Source organism: Panicum virgatum, chromosome 8K, assembly GCF_016808335.1.
Source record: "Panicum virgatum strain AP13 chromosome 8K, P.virgatum_v5, whole genome shotgun sequence".
NCBI classification, from domain to species: domain Eukaryota; kingdom Viridiplantae; phylum Streptophyta; class Magnoliopsida; order Poales; family Poaceae; genus Panicum; species Panicum virgatum.
This window is the reverse complement of record NC_053143.1, coordinates 39,766,394-39,788,258: the sequence shown is the minus strand read 5'-3', so window position 1 is coordinate 39,788,258 and position 21,865 is coordinate 39,766,394. Positions and strand designations below refer to the sequence as shown.

The window sequence follows — 21,865 nt, the reverse complement described above, 5'->3', positions numbered from 1 at the left end:
ACAAAGCCCCCCTCTCAATCGATTCAAAAAAAAAAAGCCCCCCTCTCAACATCCTTGTCCTCAAGGATGAAAAGATGGAAATACCCTGCGAATGAAATCAACATCTTCCCAAGTCGCTTCTGATGGAGGCAAATTAGACCAATGAATAAGCCACTGAACAACGGGTGCATTGTTTCTTGAATCATTCTTCTTTGCAATATTGCAGCTGGAGCCACTTTGATGTTGCCTTTATCATCCATGAGAGGAAGGTCAGGTGATGGAACTGCCTTGGACCAATGTGCTTTTTAAGTTGGCTGACATGAAAGACAGGATGGAGTTGGCAATTGTCTGGCAAGAGTAATTTATAAGCAGTTTTGCCTATTTTTCCCAAAATTCTGAATGGCCCATAGAACCTGGAATGCAGTTTGAGGGACCTATGAATACTGAGAGATGAGTGTCTGTAAGGTTGTATTTTCATGTAAACCATGTCTCCAACTTCCAACACTCTCTCAGTTCTATTCTTATTTGCCTGATGCTTAATTCTAGTTTGTGCCTTGAGAAGGTTGTCCTTGATTAACTGATTGGCCAATTGCCTATTCTGCAGTATATTTCTAGCATCATCATCAGGGCAGTCAGGCAAGATTACTTCAGCTACCATTGGGGGAGGAAACCCATACAAAGCTTGGAAGGGTGTTAAATTTAATGAGGTGTGATAGGAAGTGTTATACCACCATTCGTCTAGGGAGAGCCAATAATACCATTTCTTTGGACTGGAAAAGCACATAGATCTCAAGTAATTTTCAAGACATTGGTTCACTCTTTCTGTTTGTCCATTTGTTTCTGGATGATAAGCACTACTGAGATGCAATTTGATACCCAATGATTCGAACAGAGCTTGCCAAAGGTTACTGGTGAAGATCCTATCTCGATCAGTCACTATCACTGTTGGTAGACCATGTAACTTGAATATATTCTCCAAAAATAAAGTGATAACATCTCGGACAGTGAATGGATGGCTCAAAGTTAAAAAATTAGCATATTTAGTGAATCTATCAACCACCACTAATATGACATCTTTGCTGTTTGATTTAGGGAGTCCTTCAACAAAATCCATGGAAATGTGTGTCAAAGCCATTTCTGGAACAGGAGGGGTGCCAACAATCCAGGATAGGGTGTATGCTCAACTTTGTTTTTCTTGCAAATTGGACAAGCCTTAACATACTCTTTGACATTTTGGTGCATTTTGGGCCAGTAAAATATTAATTTCAGCCTTTGATAAGTAGCTCTTTCACCAGAGTGTCCTCCCAGCGCTGATTTGTGAAAACTGTCCAGAAGCTGGTTCTTCAAATTGCCATTACCCCCAATTACTACCTTGCCATTATGTCTCAGAATTACACCTCTCTCTTTTCCCATTTTCCCCCCTCCCTGTAAAGGATCAGAATTCTTCCTTGGGACCTTTTAAAAAGGAAAAAAAAATCTTCCTTGCAAGTCGAAAGAAAAGTCTAATTTTACCCTTGGATCATGATTCTCCTAGGCATGGCAGCACTATCTCCAGAGCGCCCCGGAGCTTGTTTAGGTGCTTCAGCTGCTTCAACTCGTACCCTTGTTCTTTCTTTACTGTGAACGATGGCAGCGTTTGGAGTGACGTCAGCCCGCCAACGTTGGGGAAATAATGTAGCCAAGTAGAGACGTGCCGCAAATGGAGGAGATTAGCCATATCTTCAGGACAGTATACCGTCATGTAGCGAGAACCAAGATTGACATCTATGGTCTGTATATGGTAAAGCTTGCTAAATGCGCTGGTCTTCAGGCAGATCTTCATAATTGACGTTGATGGTGTTAGATGGATCTACCTTGGAAGCATCTTCCTTTTCACCGGCCATTGGAACCGATGCAGCTTGCTTCTTCCCCAGCGGAGTCGCCAAAAAATATATTGACGCTTTTCTGGTCAACACACCAATGCGCTAGAACGCGCGGATCGCAACGATCATCACCAGCGAGACTTCATTCAGGACCGGTCAGATCACCTGGCTCAACCGGTCAGACCGGTTAGAGCAGAAATCACGCTTCAACCTAGAACCTCAAGCTCGGGAGGGACCCCGTCGGAGCAAGAAGAACTAGGGTTGTCTTGAAGTCGGCAGGCCACTCAAGACGCCCTTGAACGCCGTAGAGACGAGCAAAGAACAACAAAGGGGTTGGAAAAGTTTAGGGTTTGGAGAATTGAGTAAAGAGTATAATTTTGATTCGACTGTGGTTAGAAAACCCTCAATCCGCCGTAGTCTTTATATTTATAGGCCGGGGAGGACGTACCTCTTCCAAATCGGATTACAATAGGACTCTAGATCATAAACCCTAACCCTACTCGGATTACACAGACTTCGACCGGTCTGACCGGTCGGAGACCGGTCGGCCTCGGTTATTGCCAATTTTGGCCTCCAACAAGTGGCTGCATTTCAGCAGTGCCATGTGAAAGGTCACGTACTGAGCTAGCTATCTTGAGGTTGCTATGTACATTCATGCATGTAAAACTGCTTAGCTCTTTGAATCAGCGATCAAGAGGACGCAGGCTTCAGCTGGTATGCCAAATACAGGTCGCATGACACTGAGGGATGCCAAAGAGGGCAAGCATCAGCTGCGTTTCAGCTTCTTGCATTTGACTGGCTTCCAACATCGGCGACAGGACCCCTAGGATGTTTGTTGTTGTTCTCCGGAGCGAGATTATCTGGAGCGGCTCTCTTTGGCCTCAGCTAGAGGTCAAGACAGGTTTTAAGTGTAGATGGTTAGATTCCAGAGTCGTGTGATCTATATAGCCTTGATGGAACTGTTAGAGATATAGGCATTTTCGGACATATATTAATTCCAAAATTAAACATGTAAAAAAATTCCATGACTATTGTGAGTGAAACAGAGCATATGCAAGTATTCAAAATTAACACAAAAATAAACAGAATGAAACACATGGGTTTCAGACTATACTCCAAGGCGGGACCAGTGCCGGAGGCATTGGGTGCGCCATCACCAGCTGGAATAGCGTCCATGCTATTCGACTGGCCTTGCTTGAAGTAGTCGAACGATGTCGATGCAGGACGATGTTCGCAGTGTAGTCCCACGAACGGCCACCAGAAAGTAGATGAAGTAGTTGTTCTGGTCGCCGGGAAGTAGTCGTTCAGGCCACCAAGAAGTAGAGGACATAGTCGTTCGGGAGCTTTGCGAGCAGTCGCGTTAAGATGCTCCCCAAAAACCTGACTGCCCCGCTATCCCGTGCAGGACCTTCAGCGGGCAATGGTTTCGGAGGCATTGGCCTGCTCTCGCTAGGACTGTGCGCGCAGTGCTGGCGATGGAGATTGCAAAAAGCAACAGAGGGAGAAGGGAGAGGTCTCCTAAGCATGAGTACTTGAAGCAAGAGCTTGAGTGAGTGAGTATGAGAGGAGAGGGGGCTGGTTTATATAGCCGCGCGGCACCCTCAGATTCAACGAAACTAGATGCTTTTAGGTGTAACAATGGCCATAAAATTGCACCATTAACCAACCTTCAATCCTCCATTTTAATCACCAATATTTACCTCCTCATGATTCCCTAGCATTAGTAGTGGGCTTTAATTTTTTTCCATTGAATTATTGAATAAATTCCAACAATCTCCACCAAGAATTTCAAGCCACACTAGAAATGCTCTCAATCTCTCTTTTGATATACCAGTATTTGACAGAGACTGTTAAGTTGAACTTCTATCTAGAACTGAGGCTACACTTACTCACAACTGTACAATGGACTATGCCTTGAATTGTCAGTCTTGTGCGAACAAGTTTGACCAAAGTCCTATACTGGTACTAGGCTGCATAAGCATCCCCGCGGTTTGGAGCTTATAAGTCATACTCCAGTCCTTTCATGAGTTTCTAGAGAATACTCACTTCTCATAGACTATGACGAGTAGTCAGACTCATATAGGTGTGTTCCTTTTAGATGTTCTGTAGGACAACATCTTTGTTTCAAGAAAACAACTCATTTGTTTTCTAGAAACCACATGGAACACATTAAGGTATAAACCATTCTGCCATACAGATTAGAAGAGAAATGCACCTTTCACGTGGAATGAGCCTTTTACAAAAATTCTCTTCTCTCATTCAGACTATAGCTTGTTTCACCATCCTACTTCACGGGTTCTCCGATCACATAGAATAGGTTGCCACTATAGAATGACTCACGTGGGTCTCATGCCCAATTCCAAGGATGCATTGTATATCACATTTCATGAAAGACCCTTTGTGAATTGATCTGTCAGGTTCTTCACCGTTTGAACATAGTCCAAGGCAATAACTCCGGAGTTTTTCAATTTCCTGACAGATTTCAACCACCTTTTACATGCCTGGAAGACTTCATATTGTCCTTAGAACTGTTTCCCTTGACAATTACAATTTGATCATCACAATTCATTAGGATAGCCAATATCGGTTTTTCAACTATCGGCAGATCCATTAGGAGCTCACGAAGCCATTCAGCCTCAACAGTGGCGGTATCTAATGCTGTGAGTTCTGCTTCCATTGTTGACCTCGTTAAGATGGTCTGCTTGCAAGACTTCCAAGAAACAGCACCACCTCCAAGTGTGAACACATATCCACTTGTGGCTTTTATCTCATCAGCATCAGAAATCCAGTTTGAATCACTATACCCTTCTAGTACCCTAGGGTACCCGGTGTAGTGAATTATGTAGTCCATTGTACCTTTTAAATAGCGCATAACTCTTTCAAGAGCCTTCCAATGATCATCTCCTGGGTTTGAAACAAACCGGCACAATTTGCTCACAGCAAATGAGATGTCAGGCCTTGTTGCACTAGCTAAATACATCAATGAACCAATAATCTGATAATACCTCAGCTGATCTTTCATTATTCTTTTGTTCTTCCTTGGAACCGCACTGGCATCGTAAGGTGTTGAGACATGTTTAGTCACTATAACCAAAGCGACTTAAAACCTTCTCCACATAGTGAGACTATGTAAGAGTCACCCCACCATTACTTTCTTTTACCAGTTTTATATTAAGAATAACATCAGCTTCTCCCAGATCCTTCATCTCAAAACTCTGAGATAAAAAATATTTGACTTCCTTAATCACATTAAGGCTTGTCCCAAAGATTAGTATGTCATCCAGATACAAGCACAGAATCACTCCTTCAGCCCCACCAAAATGATAGTACACACATCTATCAGCTTTATTTACAACAAAACTTGCAGATGTTAAACTTCTGTCGAACTTCTCATGCCATTGCTTAGCCGCTTGCTTGAGACTATATAAAGATTTCAGCAATTTACACAATATTCCTTCTTGACCTTTTTATACAAATCCATCTGGCTGATCCATATAGATTTCCTCCAACAACTCTCCATTAAGGAAAGTTGTCTTAACGTCCATTTAATGAACGAGAAGACCATGAGAGACTGCCAAAGAAAGTAACACTTGAATTGTGGTCAATCGAGCAACAGGTGAATAAGTATCAAAGAAATCTTCTTCTTTTTGGGTATAACCCTTGGCCACAAGCCAAGCCTTGTACTTCTCAATAGTACCATCTGGCCTGAGCTTTTTCTTGAACACCCACTTGCATCCTACAGGTTTGCACCCATAAGGACGTTCAACAACTTCCCAGGTACCATTAGACATAATAGAATCCATCTCACTCCTCACTGCTTTCTTCCAAAAGTCAGCATCAGGAGATGAATATGCCTCTTCAATGGTTCTGGGTGTATCATCCACAAGGTATACAATGAAGTCATCACCAAAATACTTTGCAGTTCTTTGTCTCTTACTCCTTCTAAGAGTTTCATTGTTATCCTCCTCAGGATTATCCACAAGTGTAGGTTCACTGTGTTCTATCGGTTCAGTAAAATTATCATTCTCGATAAACTCTTGTCTAGATGAACTTGTTTCATCTCTCATGGAAAAAATGTTTTCAAAAAATGTAGCATCTCTGAACTTCATAATAGTACCAACATGCATGTCAGGTCCTTCAGATTTCACTATTAAAAATCTATAACCAACGCTGTGAATAGCATAACTTAGAAAGACACAATCCACAATTTTAGGTCCAAGCTTACGTTTCTTAGTTGTTGGCACACTGACCTTGGCCAAACAACCCCATGTACGTAAGTATGAAAGTGTTGGCATTTTCTTCTCCCATTCCTCGAATGGTGTTATTTCTTTATTTTTTATAGGAACATGATTTAGGACATGATATGCAATCAATATAGCCTCACCCCACCATTCTTTGGAAAGTCCCGCAGTATCTAACATGGCGTTAACCAAATCAGTTAGAGTGCGGTTCTTTCTTTCGGCAACCCCATTTGATTGAGGTGAATAGGGAGGCGTCCTCTCATGAATAATACCATGTTCCTCGCAGAATGAAGTGAAATTATTTGAGAAGTACTCGCCACCACAATTCGACCTAACTCTTTTGATCTTTCTCTCAAGTTGATTTTCTACTTCAGCTTTATAGATTTTAAAGTAGTGCAAAGCTTCATCTTTTGACTTCAACAAATAGATGTAACAATATCTAGTGCAATCATCGATTAAAGTCATGAAATATTTTCTACAACCTTTTGTCAACACGCCATTCAATTCACACAGATTGGAATGAATTAATTCAAGAGGTGCCAAGTCTCTCGCCACGGCAGCCTTGTGTGGCTTGCGAGTTTGTTTTGATTCGATACATACGTGGCACTTAGAATTTTTTACAAAGGTAAATTTTGGAATTAAACTCAAATTAGCTAGCCGCATCATACAACCAAAATTAACGTGACAAAGCCTCGAATGCCAAACATTTGATTCATCAACATTAATAACATTGTTCACAACTTTATTACAATCATCTGACAAAGACAAGCAGAACAAGCCTCCGCTATCATAACCTTTTCCAATAAAAATACCAAATTTAGACAAGACACATTTATTTGACTCAAAGACTAACATAAAACCATCTCTACACAGTAGAGAGCCGTTGACTAGATTCTTCTTGATGGTGGGGACATGCTGCACGTTTTTCAACTGCACGGTCTTTCTTGAAGTAAACTTCAGATTTACCGTACCAACACTAAGAACACGCGCATGTGATCCGTTCCCCATCAACAAAGGAGGCAGTCCTTCCGACCTGGTAAGAAGAAAACAAAGAAGCATCGGCACACCCACCACTCGGGTGAATAGAATACTGAAAGAACTGTAGGTAATAAATTACCATACCCCGATGTTCCTCCAGCCTCGCTAATGACCATGTTGGCAGATATCTTGCCTTTGTGATTCAGACACTTTGCAGCAAAGTGGTCCGGACTGTCACACACAAAGCAAGCTTCCTTCTTCTTCTTCTTCTTGAACGTGGTTGTCTGCTTAGTCTTTGTTTGGTTCTGCAGTGGCTTCTTCTTGTTCTTGTGGGAATTGTTCTTCTGAACAAAGTTGGCACTTGAAGTTACAACTATTCCTTTTCCACGTGCATCTTTTGCTCTCACCTTCTCTTCAACATCAAGAGTCCCAATGAGTCCATCAATGGTGAACTCTTGCCTCTTATGTTTTAGAGAAGTAACAAAATCCTTCCAAGAAGGTGACAGCTTAGAGATAATACCTCCAGCCACAAACTTATCTGGAAGTACACATGGAGAATCTTTGCTGCAATTTTTGAGATCTTTTGCCAACGTATGTATCTCATGAGCTTGTTCTACCACAGAACGGTCTTCAACCATCTTGTAGTCTAGAAAGTGCTCCATGATGTACAACTCGCTGCCGGCATCAGAAACTCCATATTGAGCCTCAAGAGCATCCCATATTTGTTTCCCAGTTGTGAGACGGATATGTGTCCACAAGATTTTCAGCAAGCACGCTTATGAAACAGCCACTGAAGAGGTTATCAGAAGCTTTGAAAGCACTCTCCTCCTCTGGAGTGTACTGACTAGGCTTCTCCTCTGTCACATACATCACGCGCATTGCCGTAAACCACTATATACCCCGTTCACGCCAACTATTGTAATTGGAACCAATAAAATGTGGTGGTTTGATCGATGATGCAAAGCTAACTACCGAAAGGCTATTAACAAAATCAGGTTTTTGGATTGTTAGAGATATAGGTATTTTCGGACATATTTTAATTCCAAAATTAAACATGTAAAAAAATATTTCCATGACTATTGTGAGTGAAACAGAGCATGTGCAAGTGTTCAAAATTAATACAAAAATAAAAAGAATGAAACACATGAGTTTCAGACTGTACCCCAAGGCAGGACCAGTGCCGGAGGCATTGGGTGCGCCGTCACCAGCTGGAATAGCGTCCATGCTATTCGACTGGCCTTGCTTGAAGTAGTCGAACGATGTTGATGCAGGACGATGTTCGCAGTGCAGTCCCACGAACGGCCACCAGAAAGTAGATGAAGTAGTTGTTCTGGTCGTCGGGATGTAGTCGTTCAGGCCACCAAGAAGTAGAGGATGTAGTCGTTCGGGAGCCTTGCGAGCAGTCGCGTCAAGACGCTCCCCAAAAACCTGATTGCCCCGCTATCCCGTGCAGGACCTTTAGTGGACAATGGTTTCGGAGGCCTGCTCTCGCTAGGACTGTGCGTGCAGTGCTAGCGATGGAGATTGCAGAAAGCAGCAGAGGGAGAAGGGAGAGGTCTCCTAAGCATGAGTACTTGAAGCAAGTGCTTGAGTGAGTATGAGAGGCGAGGGGGCTGGTTTATATAGTCGTGCGGCATCCTCAGATTCAACGAACCTGTACGCTTTTAGGTGCAACAATGGCCATAAAATTGCACCATTAACCAACCATCAATCCTCCATTTTAATCACCAATATTTACCTCCTCATGATTCCCTAGCATTAGTAGTGGGCTTTAATTCTTTTCCATTGAATTATTGAATAAATTCCAACAAGAACAGCTTACCTTCTCCTCGGATTTCTGATATAAGTGCCTCAGCCAATGGCACGATTTGTCAATCAATTAATTCCGGAAGCAGTAAAAATACAACACAGATGACTTTTATTTAAAAAGCTTCTTGAGTCTGATCTAACATGTGCCGCTTATCTATAGACGAATGCACTCACATAATGAAAAGAAAAAACTAACCAGCAAATATATTGGTTAACAAAACACCAACGAATTGTTCATTGAATGTATCTGCGGAAACTTGGAAATGAACATGGCCGCATACAGCTTCCTTAAGGAAAATAGATAGCAGAAATAGAATCTGCCAACAGCTTTTAAGGATTCAACTCCATGCCTGTAACATCTATGCATGGTATTTAATAAATATTCACCAACAAAGTTTGTGCCTGAAGTCTGAGGTGTAGTTCAGATTTAAGTATGCCTCCAAATGATTTGAATTGTTCACACAAAAACTAATCCAATAGTATCTCATCGCCTCATCAGCCCCGGAATCAGGCACATGCGCTTTTCGCTACCTCCTTCTCTTGCTCCTTAACAAGAATAGTGTGTTTCTTTCTTTAATTTGTCTTTTGTTACACTTGGTCAGCAGTGCACTATCAAGTTTTCACCAACACACGGAGCACATAACTGAGCCAAAAGGCATGAATGCAAAAGGACTTCTTGTGGTTTCGTTTCACCTAGTAAATGTTTAGGGTGAGAGAAAAGGCCACAATGAACACTTTTCATACATGTTATAGAAATTGACAAACCAGTGTTTAAGCCAACAACCTAATCAGTTTGACCATTAGGCCGGTTCTACTACTCTATGTCGATACATTTTAACTGGAATGCTCCAATGGTTCAATTTTCCTGATTAAGGCTTGAGGGCTCCGCTGTGAAGGTGTAAAAAATGTGTTTTAACTGACATTTTGTTCCGCCTTGAGCACTACTTACCCAACCTTTCTTCATCTTCCTCATCCTCCTAGATCAAAATTCTTTTGGGCACTTAGTATATAAATCAGTGCAATGGTTCCGAGGAATCTAGATGGCAAAACGAAAGGCAAACCAACCTAGCCATAATATATATACATGGACATACTAAGAACTCTACTTGTGTTGTTTCAACATGGCGGGCCCCACTGCACTAGGGGCCACAGGTCAGTGGGACGAGTCCCCCTGCAGTACTGCAGAGGAGGCTCATCCGAAGGGGGAAGGGGGTTCTGATAGGCTTGGTGAGCCACTGTAAAAACCTAGCCAATCATATGGAGAGGAAACCGAACTACCCAAGAGAAATACACTAATTGTTGTTAGCCAATACGTGCTAGTAAAACTATGAAGCACGCATTAACTGTGAAGTCATATATAAAACCTATATAATCGGTCCCCACTAAAGATTTCTCTCAACATGCAAGCTGTCCACCTCAGCAATGCACTATCATATGCAATTAAAACCCACTACATTAGCATTTTGTTATCCACGTTAGCATGTCATGCAATCCAATCAACTTCATCTTCATTATTGTAACCATCCAATCAACTTCGTGCACATCTTAATGATATCCATGAAATGCATGTCTTATTAATTTATTTCTTCTCTAACTAAAGAATAAATAACTCTCTATTATTTTTCATCAAAGAGATTTCTTATATGGCTTTCAACGTAATCTCTACAAATGCACCATTTATACAAACTTTAAAAAAATTATCATTTTTTTCTGTTTTTTAGCAAACTCGATCTAAGTACTTATTTATCTTACTATATGCTCCATAGCATTCTATTTAAAAATTATTGTATTTTTATTATAGTTTGTCGAAAAGTTCTCTCAAATCCCGCAACAATGCACCGGGAATCACCTAGTTAAAAAAATGACAATGGCAAGATGAGATCTCCCTGGCTTTATCTCAATAGGGGGAGTACCGTGTGGCTGACCAGGAAACTTGCTGAAAGCAGTTCTCAAGAGAGGTACACACATTTTGCAAGCACCCAGGTTAAGGCTATGTGGGTGGCCTCCTGGAAGGGAGACTGTCCAAAGTGAGTATGATCAGTTCTTGGAATTACCCAATGTAACAGATAAGGTTTCCTAACTAAGTGTTGAGGGTAAAACTTTGATACTGGAAAAGAGGCGGTACCGGGGCATTTTACAAGAAAGAAACATCATTTAATTAAACGAGTACTTTGCGCGCGCCTTGGCGCGCCTAGCCATCATTAGGTCAAGGTAGGATGTCATTAATACATATAAATTTAGCATCAACGTGACAATTGGAAATGTTAGTAGATATATGGTACAACACAATTATTTCTCATGTATAATACATAACTACATATACTGTCTATCATATTTTCTAGCATATCACTTGAGACTTTACTAGAGAGCCGGGGTCAATACAAACCTCTTCTTGGTCTGATACCTCTCCATTCTTTAGCATATCATAGTGTAAACGTGATCTCTTAACAAACGGATATTTATCCCTGTCACAATACCGACCTTAACATAAACGACTCTTTAGGAGTTATTTATTCGAGATCAATTATGATTTCATTGGATTCTATTCAAACAGAAATACCCCATTATCACACCTAAGGAAGGGATAGGCGGTGCTGAATGTGAAGTCCCTGGTATGGCTGTGCTCTTCATAACCTGCAGCCATTGTAATTTAATTCGAATTAGCAATAAATTGATGTCAGCTTGCAAGGTACTGAGGTAGGTACTGATGTCAGCTTGCAATTTAATTCGAATTAGCAATTTAACCTGCAACCATGGCTGATGATGGCAACCTGTTTTCATTCTGACTTAGTGCTCTAAGCAGCGGCATGGTTTTCCGTTGGTCTTGTTTCTAATGAAGACTGGGAGTAAATCCTTTATTGCACTATATTGGAAGTAGCGTGCCCTGCTTTGCAGATACCCCTTTGTAGGCTTTGCTTCTCTCAAGATTGCTAAATAATAATATGTATATGTTTGACACAGACATTGCAGCAGCGAATGCTAATTTTGTTTGTGTAATACAAATGTTGTTAATTGGAATACATGGTTACATATTGCTAGAAAGATGGTACAGCCTAACAAATTTTTTTTTGGTGCTGATGAACCTGACTCTGAAGTCCCTGCGATCTTGCCGGTTCCTAAAATATATAAGGAAATATGGCTGATGCTTACCTATATTAAGTTGTTTTTAGTAGGGTGTGTCTTGATCTTGCCTTTTTTTGTAATAAAGGCCGGGAGCACGTCTTTGTTTGGAAAGAACTGGAAGAAGTTTTTTAGCTAGTAGCTTGATTGCTTCTGCAAGAATAAGGAGTTTGGATGAGGAGACAAATAAAACTGAAGAAATTGCTCAAGTAACAAGAGGAATAAATGCAATTATAGGGAATAGGTTTGTGATTCTGCTTATGTTGTTTTATTTTGGTTGATAAATATGCCTGCACTTTAGCTTTGTTTGTGCAGGTGAATTGGAAATGAGTTCTATGACTTACATCAATGTGCTCAGAAAGCTTCTGCTATAGTCGATGTTGGTGTTGGTGTTGTGCCTGGTATTGAAGTACTGCTAGAAGCATCCTCTTCGGTGACCTCATTTGTAGATGAAGGAGTTGCTGATTTGTCTTCTGATATTGCAAGTTTAAACTGTAAAATGGAAGTGCAGAGATAAGATTCTTGTAAATTGCAAGGCATGTGAATGAACATCAAATTTAGGAATACAAAGTAGGAAGGGCTGTGTACATTTCGTAGGTTAAAAAAAAGAGATTAAAAAGATACTCATCATACGTATGCCTTGGTGTACGTAGCTATGTATATAAACAGTTTCGTTCATAGTCAATATGAAACAAGGGTGGAACATATAGTCATATATATATATATTATTTATAACAGACCATGGAATGCAAATAAGTAATATTTATTTTTCTGCTAGCAGGCACCTAACAGAAGCATACAAGGACATTATCTAATCGGGCATGTGCTGAATATTTTCAAGGTGCAACTATATATTCTTAGCAAGGGAGTATCTGAGGAACAATAGTTTTTATTTACCTCAAATTGAGCCTTGTAGGCATTTTCTTGTCCCTTGTCATTGCATCATCATGACCATTTGAATGCCTTTATTTGCAAACACATATAAAAAAGAAGGTATGTAAGGGCCTGTTTGGCATGGCTCCAGCTCTGCATGGAGCAGCTCCACTCCAAAACTCCAGCCAGAGCTAGCTCTGGGTGGAGTTGGAGCTGGCTGGATGGTGTGTTTGGCATGAAAGTTATCCCCAGCTCCAGGAAAGGAGATTTTGAGGGTGAATTGTCCTTTTTGCCCTTAGTTCATGGGACCCACATGTCATACTCTTTAGCTCTAAGTTTATTTGCAGAACGCCCCCTAGAGCTTCTATCTTCTTGTGAACTATACCCCTCCCCTCTCTCTTCTTTCTCATATAGGTGGGCCATCCCAAATCCACAAGCAAGCCGAGGGACACCGTCGTCGCCCGCCGTTCGATGCCGGCGAGGAAGGAGACGGCTGCTGCTGCTCCGGCGGCGGCATCGATCCCATCAAGGATGCAAATCGCCGCATGCCCTTGCCTCCCGATGGTGCCACCTGAGGCGGCCTCCGCGCGCGTCGTCCCGCGCGGTGAGCACCACGGTGAGCACCGGTGGTGAGGGAGGGACCGGCGGGGAGGGAGGGGAGGGCGAAGGCCGACAGGGAGGGCGCCAACGGCGGGGACGGAGGGGAGGCCGCCGTCAGTGGTGAGCGCCACGGTGAGCACCAGTGGTGAGGATGGCGGGGTGGCACGGCCGGTGAGGAAGGGGCCGTCGACGGCCGCGGTGGGGAGATGTGGGGAGGGGAGGATGGGGTGGCGCGGGCGGGGAGGGAGGGGCCACCAACGGCGGCGGCGGCGAGATGCGGGGAGGGGAGGGCAGGGTGGCATGGGCGGGGAGGAAGGCCCCCCCGGCGGCGGTGGCGGCGAGATGCGGGGAGGGGAGGGCAGGGTGGCGTGGCCGGGGAGGATGGGGCCGCCGCCGGCGGTGGCGGCGAGATGCGGGGAGCGGAGGAGGAGGTCGCACGGTCGGGGATGGTGAGCCGCTGGCGGCGGCGGTGGGAAGGGCGGGCGGCGAGGAAGAAGGGTCGGGTAGGAGGCATGGGTCGAGGAAGAAGGAAAAGAAAGAACGAACCGTTTTTCTGTGTAAAGGGTGGCAGTGGTGGGTAATTTCACCCCAACTCCATGTCTAGGTTCATAACAGATGTTTCTAGAGCTGCAAAAGAGGTGCTCCAAAACTCCAAGAAAAAATGAACTACAGCTCTAGAGTTTTGGAGCTCCATGGAGTTCTGGAGTTGGTCTGTTTGGCAAGAAAATTGTTTGGAGTTGCTGGAGTTCAGCTCTGGAGTCATGCCAAACAGGCCCTAAGAATTGTGTCGGTTGGCAACATAACTTGTATATGTAGTCTAGTGGACTAAATTCTTGAGGATGAGCCACACAACCTGCAGAAACCAAATCAATCAATCAAGGTGTAAATTAATGGAAAAGTTGCATATAGCTGTACAAAATTTAGAGTACAAAGCTCATAGATTAGTGGAGGTAGTAGAATAAAAATTGCAAAAAGTAATGGATCCATCAAATAACTTGCAAGAAGGAAGCAATAGTTTTTGTCAGGTAAAGAATCAGAATATCTATTTTCTATACTCTTTTATATTAAATAATACATCAAAATCTATTAAACCAAGAAGCAAAACATAGAAGCATCAATAATATCTATGTCAAAATTAGAAAATCAAATATGGTAACTGAAATTTTATTTCCTTGCGATATAAAAAGGAAAATGTAATGTGGTTGAGTATTCATATGCAGTTACGTAAGAGCTTTTAGTAGAGATAAATCATAAATGTCAAATGGTTTAGTATTCTTCTGCAGATGTAAGAGCATTTAGCAGGAGCAAGAAGCATAATGCTTGTCTTGTTTATCTCACCTGTGAGGGTGTGACAAACCATCCTTAGCTACAGCTGGTGGTGGTGATCCTGGCCAGAAAATCTATAATAGTATGGTGAGAAGTATGGTTACATTAGACTACACCATGCCACAAACACGTACAGTGAGCTTAATTGCAAAGGCTAAAGAATGAAGAATCATTTCTCCTTTGTCAATGCAAATTTGTAGTTTGCTCTGAATTTGATATAAGAAAGACGTATATGCATGTTCAAGATACTTTGTATATGCATGTTCAAGATACTTTTGTAGGAGAGAATAATTAGATGTATTCCTCCAAACCCTAGAAGGATGGGATGTATAGTTCCTATACATGGGCCTCTATACATGGGCTCAATATACACCAACACTCCCCTCGCAGTCTGAACTACCGGCGCAGCGGTGTTCAAGACTGGACAACAAGAAAGCCAATACCCCCCGCAGTCTGAACTACCGTCGCAACGGCGTTCAAGACTGGACAAGAAGAAAGTACAAAGGGGAAATATCCCCCCGCAGCCACAACTAGCCACTGGCTACGCTGAGGCTGGAGCGAAACTCCGAGAACGTCGAGGAGGGAAGACCCTTGGTGAAGATGTCGGCAAACTGGGAGGTGGTCGGGCCATGGAGAACCCAAACATCGCCGACGGCGACTCTGTCACGCACGAAGTGCAAGTCGATCTCCACATGCTTCGTCCGCTAATGCTGGACGGGGTTAGTGGAGAGATACACGGCGCTGACGTTGTCGCAGTAGACGAGCGTGCTCTAGGCGAGCGGGCTGTAGAGCTCCGCCAAGAGCTGTCGGAGCCAGGATGCCTCCGCCACGCCGTTAGCGACCGCCCGGTACTCCACCTCAGCACTGGAGCGGGAGACAACCGGCTGCCGCTTGGACGACCAGGAGACAAGGTTGCCGCCCAGGAAGACGGCATAGCCGGACGTGGAGCGGCAAGTGTCCGGGCAGCCAGCCCAGTCAGCATCGGTGTAGACCACCAGCTCAGAGATGAGAGAGCGGTGAAGAACCAAGCCGAAGCCAACAGTGCCACGGATGTAGCGGAGGAGGCGCTTCAGTGCAGCAAGGTGAGACTCCCGGGGATCATGCATGTGAAGACAAACCTGCTGAACGACATAGGTGAGATCCGGCCGGGTGAAGGTGAGGTACTGCAAGGCACCGGCAAGGCTCCGGTAGGCAGTAGGATCAGCCACGGGATCACCCAGATCTGCAGACAGCTTCGCCTGAGTATCGACAGGAGTGGAGCATAGCTTGCAATCAGTCATCCCAGCCCGCTCCAGAATGTCAAGTGCATACTGCCGCTGGTGAAGGAACAGACGGGCGAGTCTCAACAGTAACGTCCAAGAAGTGGTGGAGCTTACCAAGATTCTTCATAGCAAACTCCTACTGCACAAAGGAGATAATGCGCTCAAGCAGCTGCTGACTGAAGGCGGTGAGCACAATATCATCAGCGTAGAGCAGCAGGTAGGCAGTCTCATCCCCACGTCAGTAGATGAACAGAGAAGTGTCAGCCTTGGCCTCGGTGAATCCAAAAGTCAGCAAGAACATGGCGAACCGAAAGTACCAAGCCCGAGGAGCCTGCTTCAGACCATAGAGGGTCTTGTTGAGCCGGCAGATCATATCCGGACGACTCGAGTCCACAAATCCCGCTGGCTGACTGCAGTAGACTGTCTCTGACAGAGTACCATGGAGAAAGACATTCTTCACATCCAGCTGGTAGTGAAGATCTCATCATAGTCCACACCAGGCCGCTGGGTGAAACCCCGGAGAACCCAGCGAGCCTTGTAGCGCTCCAGAGTGCCATCAGCCCGACGCTTATGCATCCAGATCCACTTGTCAGTGATCACATTGCAACCTGGCGGACGCAGCACGAGGTCCCACGTCTAGTTGGCAAGGAGAGCCGCGTACTCCTCTTCCATCGCGCGACGCCAGTGAGGATCCGCCAGGGCGTCGCGGACAAAGGAGGGTACCGGAGAGACCCGCGGCTCTCCCTTGGTGGCGGAGAGAGTCGCGGCCTGAGACGCCATCCGCCGAGTCACCATGGGATGGATATGTCGAGGATCCCGATGGATGACTGGCGGGTGGTACACCGTCGGCTCGGCTCGAGAGCGAGTCGGGGACAGCGGTGGCGGCGGCTCCGGTGTAGGTGGCGAAGGCGACAACTCTGGTGTAGGCACAGCAGGAGCCTCCGGAGCCGGAGGCGGCGCCGGTGTCGGCGCCGGTACACCTGCACCGGCTGAGCGTATAGGGCAGATGCAGGGGAAGGCACCGGGGCCGCGCGTGGCGCGACAGCAGGCACTGGGGCCGCGCTAGGCGCAGCAGGGATCACCGGAAGCGGCGCCGGTGTACCGGGAAAACCTGCAGGGAAAAGGACATACAGGTAAAGGTGGCTGAACCACCGGGTCAGTCGAAAACAGAGACTCTAGCTATGGCCAGGAGAAGGTGTAGAGGAGGTGGAGTAGGGGAAATCCGACTCGTCAAACACGACGTGTCGGGAGATCAGGACGCGGCGAGAGGTGAGGTCAAAGCATCGGCACCCCTTGTGGTTAGTGGAGTAACCAAGGAACACACAACGAGTCGAGCGGGGCGCCAGCTTGTGAGAAGCAATGGCGGAGATGTTAGGGTAACAAATTCACCCGAATACCCGAAGGTGGTCGTAGCGAGGAGGGGTATCGAAAAGAGCGTGGTGTGGACTGTGAGCAGGAGAAGCAGTGGACGGAAGACGGTTAAGCAAGTAGATGGCGGTGTGGAGGCTCTCAGACCAGAAGCACGGGGGCAGAAAGGCTTGGATCAGAAGGGTGCGCACGATGTCGTTCGTCATGCGAATCATCCGCTCAGGCTTGCCGTTCTGAGGAGAGGTATACGGACAAAACATACGCAACTGAATGCCCCGAGAGAGGAAGAAGGAACCGGAGGTGGAGTTATCGAACTCACGCTCGTTATCACACTGGACGGCCTTAATAGTGAGGCCGAACTGAGTGAACACCCAAGCAAAGAAGTGGAGGATGACGGGGAAGGTCTCAGACTTCGCGCGCAAAGGAAAAGTCCAAGAGTAGTGAGAGAAATCATCAACCACCACCAGATAATATTTATAGCCAGACATGCTGAGTACATGAGATGTCCACAGGTCACAGTGAACAAGATCAAAGGTATGTGCAGCATGCGAAGAAGAAAAAGGAAGTCTGACATGACCTAACTGTCACGCATGACAAAGGTGCTCAGCAGGAGTCATAGTACACGGAATATCGATACTACGACTGAGCTGAGCCAAAACGTCACGGCCGGGGTGACCAAGCCGGCGGTGCCAGGTGGTGGAAGACGTCACGGCAAAAGCAGCAGATGAAGAAGTCGAAGGCGAAGCAGCCGAAGCAAGAAGACGAAGGGAGTAAAGGGGCCCCGAACTTTCACATCGGAGGAGCGGACGCCGGGAAGCCGAATCCTTCACAGTAAGACCAGAAGAGTTAAATTCGATGGAACAGGAATTGTCAGCAGTAAACTGGCGAATGGAAAGAAGGTTGTGAACTATCAGAGGAGCAATAAAAACATTAGGAAGACGAAAAGAGGCAGGAGCAGAACCCACGGCGGTGACAGGAAGGCAAGATCCATCACCAACCATAATGGAAGAAGAACAAGAGAGGTGTGGGGATCGGACATGAGAGAGGATACCGGCATCTAGGGTGGTGTGGAAGGAGGCACCCGAGTCGGCGATCCCCTCGATGCTGACCGGCGGCGTCAGTCCCATGGTGCTGAAGGACTGCGCCAGAGCGGGCGGGGTCCAGGACGGCGCGAATAGGGGAGCAGCACCGGTGAACATGGCTGCCGGCTGGACCTGAGGACGAGGCCCCACCCCCCGGACCCTGGAACGGCCACATCGAGATGCGCCCTGACCATGGGTTGCTGAAGGATGGACAGGGCGTACCTCCAGGGGCAGGGGCAGGAGCGGGAGCCGGAGCAGGCACGCCCCGATGGCCCCCACCAGCACCGCCACCGCCACCGGTGCCACCACCACCCCGCCCCCCCCCCCCGACGACATCCACGCCCCCATTCCCACCTCCGGTCTGCCCAGCGGGAGCAGCACCAAGGAGGGAGGTGGCAGGAGCGGTGGAGGAAGCCGGTGGGGCAGCAACAAGCGCGGTGGGGGTGGACGAGGTAGAGGACGATCCAGGCGCGAGACCCCTGGTGATCTCGAGAACGAGGTCATCCCAGACCTGCAGGAAGGAGGGAAAAGGCCTCTGGCGGGTGATCCATGTCTTCAGGTGGTCATAAGTGCTGCTCAGGCCCCGCAGGACATTGAGCACCAAAACCCGATCGGACACCGGACACCCGAGGTCGTGAAGAGCATCGGCCATGCCCTTCATCCGCCGGCAGAACTGACCAACGGAGAGGTCCCCCTGCTCGAAGTTGCGGAAGATGGCGTCGAGCTGGAGAGCGCGGAACTCGGCGTTACCGAGGAACTGCCCCTCGAGCGCCAGCCAGGCCTGTCGCGCGGTGCCGCCGTGAGTCCTGACGATGTCCTGAAGATCTAGGAAGATGGTCCCGAAGATCCAGGACATGGCGACGCTGTCGAGGCGCAGCCACACCACGTCCCGCGTCTCGATCGACGTGTCGAGGAGGACGTGGTCGTCGAGGGCGTTGCGGCGGAGGGCGAGTAGAACCTGGTCCCGCCAGCGTCCGTAGGAGGAGGACGTGGTATCGAGGAGGACGGTGACCAGGGCCCTAATGTTCTGAACGCCGGCGGCCTGGAGGTGGAGCTGGACGACCATTTGGTCGGTCGGGTCGTGCTGAGGTCCAGATCCAGGGATCGAGGTCGTGCCGTGGTGTGACAATCCAGGTTTTAGGGGTTAAAAATAAAATTTTTGTGCAAATTTAAAAATTTAAACCATGATTTTCAGAACAAGGGTATTTTTATTATTTTGAAAAATGCAAAGTCCTTTTTACAAAAATAGTTTTGCAAAAGGCAAAAAATTCAAAATTTATGGGGGGTTAAAATACATATTTTGTTTTTCACTTTTACCCTCATAAAAAGATGTATTTATACTTAAAACTACCCTTGCAATTTTAAAACTAAAGTTGTGTTCTTTTGCATTTTAAAAAGAATTGACGGATTTTAAAATATTTCAAAATCCTTTGATGTAGTGAAAATTTGCACAACATGAAAGTTTTAGATCTTGAAAAGTTACACAACTTTCATGTTGAACAATTTTTCATTTGAGACCTAGATCAACAGAAAATTTTACTTTTCAATTTAACCCCTGGAAATTTGGAAAATTGCAAAACCATTCCTGTCTGCCCTTCTTCCTTCCTCCTCTGAAACAGAGGCGCCGCCGTCCCCGCCGCCATTGGTCGCCGTCGGTTTCCCCGCCCCCAGGATGGATGCACCGCCTCGGAGCACCGCCTCCACGCGTCGAAGTACCCTCCCCGCCGCCACACAAGCTGCCCTTGTTGTCCTGCCCCGCCCAGGCCACGCCGCCGCACCCCGCCGCGCCAGCCCGGCCGCAGCTGAACAACCACCTCCGCTGCTGGGATTTTGCCCCCAGCTTGGAGAAGCTCATCCACTCCCTCGCAAGCTCATCCTCTATCCCTTTTGGCCTATAAAACACCCCCCTGTTCTGCTTTCGCCGCCATCCACCATGTGCGCCGCCGCTTGCCGGCCTGCACGCAGAGCCGCATCTCCATCCCCGCCCTGCCCAAATCGAGTTACCCATTAGCTTGTCCTCGCCCTACTAAAGCTTCCCAGCCCAGTCTCTTCCTCCTTGCCTCACTGCAGCATCGCCGTCACGGCATCGCCTCGCCGCCGGCCGCCTGCTCTTGTCGCGCCACCGCTACAGCCCACCCAAGCCCGATCCAAGCCACCAATAGGTGCGCCCTAGTCCACTCATGCCTCCTGGGCCCTTGGTCCTCGCCGCCGAGTCTCCTCGCCGGAATTTGGCCCAAGCAGGGCTCCCACGGCCGGCCATGGCCCAAGGATTGGATCGCTTTGATTTGATTCTTTCCAAGGTCTTTTCTGCAAAGTTTTCTTTTCCTTTTGCAATGAACTTTGAAAAATCGTAGTAATTAGTAGAAAAATCAGAAAAATGCCAAATTAATTTTTGTTGTACTCCTCTTAACTAGCTCTACAACTTTGGTTACTAAAGTTTGTATGAAACTTTATTTTGTGTGCTCTAGATTAATTGTTAGCAAATGAGTAATTTATTTGTATTTTTTTAACCATAGCTTTGTTATGTTTAATTTTTAGAACCTAGCATCCTTTTGTCATGTATAGTTTTGTGTGAAATTTGTAGCCTTAATGCTTGACTTTTGCTTGTTATTTCATGTGCTTTGGTTATTTCTAGCATATACACCTGTTTTATTTATTAAAACATGTTTTTGTTAATTTTCTTAGGGTCATCTTTTTACCATGGTCTCTACTGATCATAAATAGTTTATGGTAATTTTTGGGATAATTTTTGCATTGTTTAGCTTGAGTTTTGGATTTATGTTTGAGTTTTAAGGTTAATTCATACATGCTAGTATTGTTTTTGCTAGAATAAGCTTCATGTTTGGATTGATTCATTTACATGGTCTTTCCTTTTTAATTTTGAGTTTATGTTTAATTTAAAATTTTAATTGTTGATTTTTTTTAATTCAAATTCTAAATTTGAATTCAACCTACCCCATGTTCCTGAATAGAATTACCCTTCTTTCTTTTGTTTTCAAACCCTACTACTTAGCGTAGTTAATCTTGTTATTTTATGTAATTTCTTGTGTTTACTTTATTGGTTTTCAACTCTTTAGTGAAGGAAAACTATACTTAAGTTCACTAAATCCAACTATTGCATTGCATATAGAAATAATATCGCTAGTCGACGGAACTTACGAACTATTCCAGGAACCAGATGGAGATATTTCTGAAGTCCAAGTCAACATTACGGAAGATAACGAAGACCTGAACGTGAACGTGAACCCGAAGTCTAAGAGTGAACTGCATGAAGTCCAACCAACATTGCGGAATTAACTGAAGTCCCGAACTTCAATTCGGAAGAGCTAACGTTTACTGACTCTATATCACTAAAGGCAAGCTCC

The 21,865-nt window shown here is 45.6% G+C and overlaps 1 long non-coding RNA gene across 3 annotated transcripts; it reads right to left on the bottom strand.

Moving 5' to 3' along the window:
• Positions 1 to 11,070: 11,070 nt before the first annotated feature.
• LOC120644630 lies at positions 11,071 to 15,190 on the bottom strand. 3 transcript variants are annotated; one of them, XR_005663857.1, is made up of 4 exons: positions 14,801 to 15,190; positions 12,887 to 12,952; positions 12,334 to 12,481; positions 11,071 to 12,142 (listed from the first exon to the last, which is right to left on the bottom strand). It is a non-coding gene; the product is annotated as an uncharacterized LOC120644630 (long non-coding RNA). The 3 variants fall into 3 exon arrangements; XR_005663856.1 differs by lacking the exon at positions 14,801 to 15,190 and having other exon boundaries at positions 11,071 to 11,503; positions 12,020 to 12,142; positions 12,887 to 13,676; XR_005663855.1 differs by lacking the exon at positions 14,801 to 15,190 and having other exon boundaries at positions 12,887 to 13,671.
• Positions 15,191 to 21,865: the final 6,675 nt, after the last annotated feature.